The sequence below is a fragment of the Octopus bimaculoides genome, chromosome 1, assembly GCF_046866305.1.
Source record: "Octopus bimaculoides isolate indiv1 chromosome 1, ASM4686630v1, whole genome shotgun sequence".
Classification (NCBI taxonomy): Eukaryota; Metazoa; Mollusca; class Cephalopoda; order Octopoda; family Octopodidae; genus Octopus; species Octopus bimaculoides.
This window is the reverse complement of record NC_142928.1, coordinates 13,066,860-13,074,359: the sequence shown is the minus strand read 5'-3', so window position 1 is coordinate 13,074,359 and position 7,500 is coordinate 13,066,860. Positions and strand designations below refer to the sequence as shown.

The window sequence follows — 7,500 nt, the reverse complement described above, 5'->3', positions numbered from 1 at the left end:
TAGCTCACACTGAAGAAGCTCAAGGATTAAATATCAAAAAACCGAATCCCGGGAATGTGTATGTCCTAAACTGCGTAATACTTTTATTTTGTGGTGTTAAATATATTAATTCTTTCCGTTTTCCTTCAATACTGCTTTTCTCTGCTATCTTGGTGCTGTACGGTGGATTAATTTAAGACTTTAGCTCTTATTTCTAGCAGGTGAATTATTTTTGAGTATCATCACTCTTCGTGCAAATTTATAATTCATAGCTATATAATGTTATTGTGCCTGCGATCCACGTATGTCTCTGCTGATGATATCAGTTTGAAAATTTATTCACAGCTGACATTAGCAGTATATATATATATATGTGTGTGTGTGTGTGTGTGTGTGTGTGTGTGTGTGTGTGTGTGTGTGTTAGGGTGTCTGTGAGTAATGTATTCTTCTATACACACACACACACACACACACACACACACACACACACACACACACACACACATATATATATATATATATATATATATATATATATATATATATATATATATATATATAATGTATATATACACATATATACACATGATTGTGTATAGAAGAATACATTACTCAATGAAATTCCAACTTTGATTTTCACGTCTTATTTACAATTTTATAATAATAATAATATAATATAAGATAATATAATATAATGAAATGATAGAATATTAAATGTTTATTCTGACTGAACTAATACTTTCATGCATTAAACTATGCAATCTTCAGGTTCATATAGTAGTGATGACTATTGCGTTTAACAATTTACAATTTATATTTGTAAATTGTAAGACATAACGATCACCACTACTATATGAACCTGTACATTGTATAGTTTAATGCATGCAAGTACTAGTTCAATCAGAATACGCATTTAATAATCTATCTTCTCATTACATTACATTATCTTATATTATATTATTATAAGACTGTAAGTAAAAAGTGAAAATCAGATAAGGTTGGAATTTCTTTAAGTAATATGTATATTTAATAAACATTATGTACAGGGCATCACCAACGAATGCGAAATACGTAAATACACGTGAGATAAGTACAGGACAAAATACCAAAATCATACACAATAAGTACAGGACATCACCAACGAGTAAAAGATACGTAAACACGTAATGAATGATAATTCCGGGACAAAATACCAAAAGAATATAACTCCTCATCAGTTGTCGGACTTTTTATTACTCCTATATCGTGCTTTTAATGACAAAAATACAGCATCATCAGGAAATTTTAAAAATATAAAATTCATAGAGAGTTAGATCTTCGAAGGAACAAACAACGACAGAGTGGATGTACAGAGTAAACAATCTACGGAGACGAATATTGAGGGCCGTTAGGTCAAGACCAATTGTAATGAGTAAAACAACGCGTAGGAGAAATTTTTCAAGGAAATAGGATAATTAGAAGAGAAATATGTAGTAGGAGAAAATAGTAGAATAGAATAATTAGGAGAAAACAAAATAGTAGAAGAAAAATGTCGGGAGCCCAGAGACATGGCATCCAGCCCGGTCAACGTCTAGTCCAGTAAAAACAGGAGCAAAAAAATGACCTGTAGTCACGTGTCAATAACAGAGACAGAGGGGAAGGGGGACAAGAGAGAGGATGAGGGAAAGAAACAAAAGGCGTGAGGAGAAGGGAGAAGGTACGATAGACAGTAGGGAGTGGAAGAACGACAGAATGGAGATAGCAAAGAAAGTTTTAGTGGGATAGAGAGAAAGACAGAAAACAGTGTGTAGTCGCAGAAATTATATATGAATATAAGAAATTACGGTGGTCAAGGCTGTGTTGCGTTAGATTATATATGAATAAAAAATACACATTGTGTACAGGGCATCACCAACGAGTGAAACTGCGTAAACACACGAGCAGTAAGTACTGGAAAATATACCAGAGACATACATAAAAAAGAAGATAACTCCTCGTCAGTTGTCGGAATTTTTATTACTCCTATATCGTGCTTTTAACGACAAGAAAAGAAAACTTCTTAAACCAGCAGCATCCAGAAATTTTTAAAATATAAAATTCATGGAGAGTTAGAGTTTCCCTTGTATTTTATCTTGTACTTATCTCTCGTGTGTTTTCGAATTTTTCACTCGCTGGTGATGTCCTGTACACAATGCATATTGATTAATTATTTATAATCGAACGCCACGAGGGTCATATAAATATAAATTTAATATTTACTTAACATTTACTGAGTATTAATTGAAACAGATGTAAGTGAAGATGATTAACTTGCTGTTAATAATAAACAATTATCTTCCCAATCTCCATTTTCTTTTCTTCTGTTATATCAATACTAGCAAGCGCACCCGTTCTTTCGACGGTCTAAGTTACTTTGGTAGTATTTTTTCACCAAATAATTGAATTACTGAGAAGGTTTATGAGTATTACGTTTCTGATTAACCTAGGAAGGGAAAATGAAATTGAAGAGGTCACTGCACTTTAATTATCATAGGGCATAGGACAAGCAATATAAAGTTGATCTTTTGAAGTATTTTGGGAATAGATTATGAATAATGACTACAAAATATAGTTGTTTTACACGAAAGCGAAATTTCCTGTCTGAAACAGCCACATAAATGGTGTAATGAAATTGAAAGAAGACGTTGAAACTTCCGCTCTGCGAGTTTATTTTATTCAACAGCAAAGGGAGCTATTTTTTCGGAGAGATAAGCTAACAAAAGTCCCTTTATTCTGTCTTCCCGCATAGCCTGTGCATAAACTAACAGGGAATGCTGCATAAAGTTGAGTTAGTATGGAGATTTCTGAAAGATACGTATAGTTTTCGCTAGTGAAAGTATAACTCTTATGTAAAGGTTGGTTTTTGGGTAATGAATCATATGTGATTGTTTAAAAAAAGTTCGAACGATAATGCTAAAACGTATTTGAAATATTGAACAACAGCTGAAATATTATAACGGATGGGTAAAGAAGCATCCTTCAAGTGAAACAACGCATTGGTATTAAACAAGGGTATCAACAAATAAAAGAAAGGGAAAGGAATATCACCTTTCAAGTAACTCAGAATAGGGGCGCTTTTTCGATTAAGCGTGACAGCTTAAATATGATTTACTTTTGTTTTTATCTTAAATATAGCTTAGTTTCGTTTAAGCACGACAGCTTAAATATGATTTAGCTTCGTTTTTTTAAAAAATTATAAATTTTATTTCTTTATATTTAGTGCTAACAATGACAGATAAAATATATTTAATAAGAAACGAAGGCGCTTTTTTTTTCTTTAAGGAAGACAGCTAAAATGTATTTAAAAAAAACAAAGACTTAAGCATGACTGCTAAAATATATTTAATAAAAAATGAAAATTAAAACAAAAATACTGACAAGACATATATTATTTATTTTTTTAAATAGAGATTATAAACATCTCTCACACCAATCAAAAGATTCTGGAACAGATAATCATTAAATTAATATCGCCACATGACTTCAACTAAGTAATTATTAAGACATGTTCTTGCTGTTCCAATTTCACTTTTATTCCGTCTTTTGGCACTGTTCCATTTTGCCTTTACATGATTGTTTGAAGCATGTGAATCAGGATCGACGAAATTAACTGCGTGATTGACAGTGAGGTGATTATAACCAAGGTTTGAAATGGTCTTATAAGCCTTCCATAAATCGGATATTATTATTGTTCCAGGGCGTATATGTTGTTGAATTATTCGTAATAACGTTTCAGTTGATCTATCTTGAACTGCAACCAAAAGGCACTTTCTTCCTTGCCCTAATTCAATCCCACCGAAAACCCATTGAGTTTGCACTTACTGACCGGCATTAATCTTTCGTCGGACAAAAGCCGATTCATCTATTTCCTCATTCATTCCTTCTCCATCCAGTTCAAGAGGATATTTCATGAAATATTCCGCACTTATGTCTTTGATACGTGATATGGGACAGGCTCAGCTGTTTTATGTATGGAAACCATTGACAATGTAGTTGCTTTATCGTATCTTTTACCGATACTTGTTGTAATCATTAGACTGCGACCATGCTGGAGCACTGTCCAGAAGAATTTTCATCAAAAGAATTGACTCCACTGTTTATATTTTTTAAAGTATTTTACGTACACTATCCTCACTATCGGTGAATCCCTAATTTAAGGGGAACATACATTAACCAAGCGTTTATCAAGTGGTGGTGTGTAAAAACACAGATATTCACACCACATTCGTATACACACACGCATACATACACATACACACGCGCACACACGCACACACACACACACACACACACACACACACACACACACACACATCACACAAATATATAGCCTGAGGCTATAATAAAAGATACTTACTCAAGATGCCATGCAGTGTGACGGAACCATGAATTATATGGTTTGGGAGCAAGCTACTTGTACATAGCCACGCCTGCACCAATATGCATAGTTGTATACGTGTGTATGTGTGATTGTGTGAAAGATACAACAGCTATGAGAGAAAATGGAATTTGAAGTTATGTAAAGGCATTTAGCAAAATGAAGATATACTTTACCTCCGACACTAGATTTCTGAATTACAGCTGGTTTGTAATAAAAGTGAATAACTTGCGCTAAGCGGGAGCGACACAATGAGAAACAATAACTTCATTGTGCCCATACCGCTTTAGAACGTGTGCTGGTTTCTTAACGCCTCCCCCTAAATTAGCGGTTAAAAAAAATAACACAAAAGAGAAAATAAATCAATAAAATAGAAGATTTCAAAAGCAAACAACAATGAATAGGTACTGGGGCCGATTTGCCCCAGTCTGACAGTGACCCAATCAGTGAATACAAGATCACACAGAGAATACACACGTATGCTTACATAACATCCCACTGCACAAATATATAAAGACTGACAGACAGACAAATAGATAGACAGATAGATAGATAGATAGATAGATAGATAGATAGATAGATAGATAGATAGATACTCGATTAAAGAAGATATATATTAGATGAAGGTACTGAGAGATTTTCGAAAGAGTTATACATTTTGTGCGAGAGTACATTTGTGCGTGTGTGGTCTCTATAATGCGTAAAACAATTTTGCAGATTTTTTATTTATGAACAAGGTTACAATGTGTGAAAATAATTTATAAATTTGGCTTACTATCAGAATGTGGAAGCAAATTAAAATTTCATGGCGTAGAAAATGCTTTAAAAGGGGAGAAATTTCTATAAATATTGGTTATGAATGTATAAGTTCTTGGTCTATGAGTTATGTTCGTTTGGAACGTAGAGGTTACTTGAGGCTGAAATTCAACAGTCGATGAAAATTGAAAAGTAAATAACGAAATTTGAAAAATGAATAATGAATAGTTACGTCGAGGTTGAGGGTATTCGTTTCTCTATATATCTATATTATGCTTCGTAGAGTGATTTAACAATGACTATATTCTAAATACAAATTTGCTATTTTAGCGGACATTTAACAAAGCAGACGAGAACATTATGAATTTCAAGTTTAAACTGTAAAACTAAAATTACCTGAATATGAGTTCACATGCATCAAGACAAATAAAACGATTGTTTTTTTTTCTTTCTTTTTTTTTTGTAAGTGCAACACAAACTTGTTCCCCAGTAGAACACAAATCGCAATAAGGCATACTACATTATACTAGGTTTTCTGAATGACCATATTATACTCTTTTACTTGTTTCAGTCATTTGACTACGGCCATTCTGGAGCACCGGCTTTAGTCGAGCAAATCGACGCCAGGACTTATTCTTTGTAAGCCTTGTACTTATTCTATCGGTCTCTTTTGCCGAACCGCTAAGTTACGGGGACGTAAACACACCAGCTCGGTTGTCAAGAGATGTTGGGGGGACAAACACAGACACACAAACACGCACATATATATACATATATACGACGAGCTTCTTTCAGTTTCCGTCTACCAAATTCACTCACAAGTCTTTGGTCGGCCCGAGGCTATAGTAGAAGACACTTGCCCAAGTTGCCACGCAGTGGGACTGAACCCGGATCCATGTGGTTATAGTATATCATCTTATTCTAAATTATTAAGAAATTTCTTTGCGGCAAGAATAAGACGCCTGAGGTTGTATAGAATGAACTGATGCACATCTATGATATATTGTTGCATTTTCGGACGGTCATTATTATTATTATTATTATTATTATTATTATTTTTATTATTATTATTATTATTATTATTATTATTATTATTATTATTATTATTATTATCATTATTGTTATTATTATTATTTATTTTTTTTTATTAAATAAACAAACGCACTATATATGTGTTCTTTAGACGTTTATTAATGTTCTAACTCATGTCCATTACCGGAAATCTTTTGTTACCCGTATGTGAACCCTTCAGCGACACTTTCCGTTGAGGTCACAGATGTGCGATGAAAGATTTCCGGTCAATGGATATGAGTTGGAATAAGAAGAGTAATAAACGAGTGAAGAACGAATCCATAATGCATGTGTTGATTTGGAATTGCCTCTTATTGCTACCGACCGTCTGTATGAAGGATTATTGGGGGGGGGGCTGCCAGGTTGGCTTGGCAATAACTATTAATATCGAGTACCGCTGCCGTAGTCTCCTTTAGAGATACTTAGAAATATTAGTATTTCTATTTTTGAAAACTAGTAGATGTATTCCACTGAATTTAGGTAAATAATCCTTCGTACAGACGGTCAGTAGCGACGCCTACTGGGTTAGGCTGCTCTACATTGATAAGAGGTAATACTTCGAAACTACTCTGTAGATGCCAGACCAGCACGTGAAAGCGGCTGACCTCCCCTGTTCGTAGGTCATAATGGACAGAGAATCGTGTGTGATATAGCTAGCTAGTAGTGATGGCTTCTTGGAGCTAATCAACGGCAGCATTCGTCCTTTTTTTTTTTTTTTCACTTTTTGAAGTGCCAGGTTGGCTTGGCGATAACTATTAAAATCCAGTACCGCTCCCGTAGTCTCCTTTAGAGAGACTTAGAAATATTAATATATATATATATATATATATATATATATATATATATATATATATATATAGTAGTTGTGTGCTGTCAACTTAATGTGACAGTTCCAGGAAGAGAATGAAGGGAATAATACTACTGCTATTTAGCCCTAGGAAGCAGCACCGCTTCTTGTCGGCCTTGAAATATAGAAAAACAAATATAGAAAAACCAATATAGAAAAACCAATATAGAAAAACCCCTCCCACCCTCACGTCAAAAGTACTGTCGTTATCATATTCTAAAATACTACTGGAAGTGTGAAAACGCACCTGAAATGCAAAAACACTTTAGGAGGGAGTTTGAAACAGATCAACCAATGAGACTTGACATCACTCAAATTATAGATAAGTTTGAAGCCGATGGCACTGTTTAGGATGCCCGCGAGAAGCGTCCCGGAAGACCACGAAGATTGACAACCCCAACAAAGAAGGAGTGCTGGAAACGTATCACCAAAGTCCAAGTAAATCTGTGCA

At 34.1% G+C, this 7,500-nt stretch overlaps 1 long non-coding RNA gene across 6 annotated transcripts in view; it reads right to left on the bottom strand.

The window, feature by feature from the left end:
- LOC128251597 (uncharacterized) overlaps window positions 1-7,500 on the bottom strand; it is a 181,621-nt gene that overhangs the window by 5,440 nt on the left and 168,681 nt on the right. The window contains exons 1-2 of one of the 6 annotated variants that reach the window (XR_016240997.1): window positions 5,151-6,939; window positions 4,552-4,694 (exon numbers count right to left, since the gene is read on the bottom strand). The exons of 4 other annotated variants lie outside the window; for them this stretch is intronic. This is a non-coding gene — a long non-coding RNA (uncharacterized LOC128251597). Of the gene's footprint in view, window positions 1-4,551; window positions 5,114-5,150; window positions 6,940-7,500 lie in introns of those variants that run through there. One more of the 6 variants, XR_016240996.1, reaches the window with a different exon arrangement.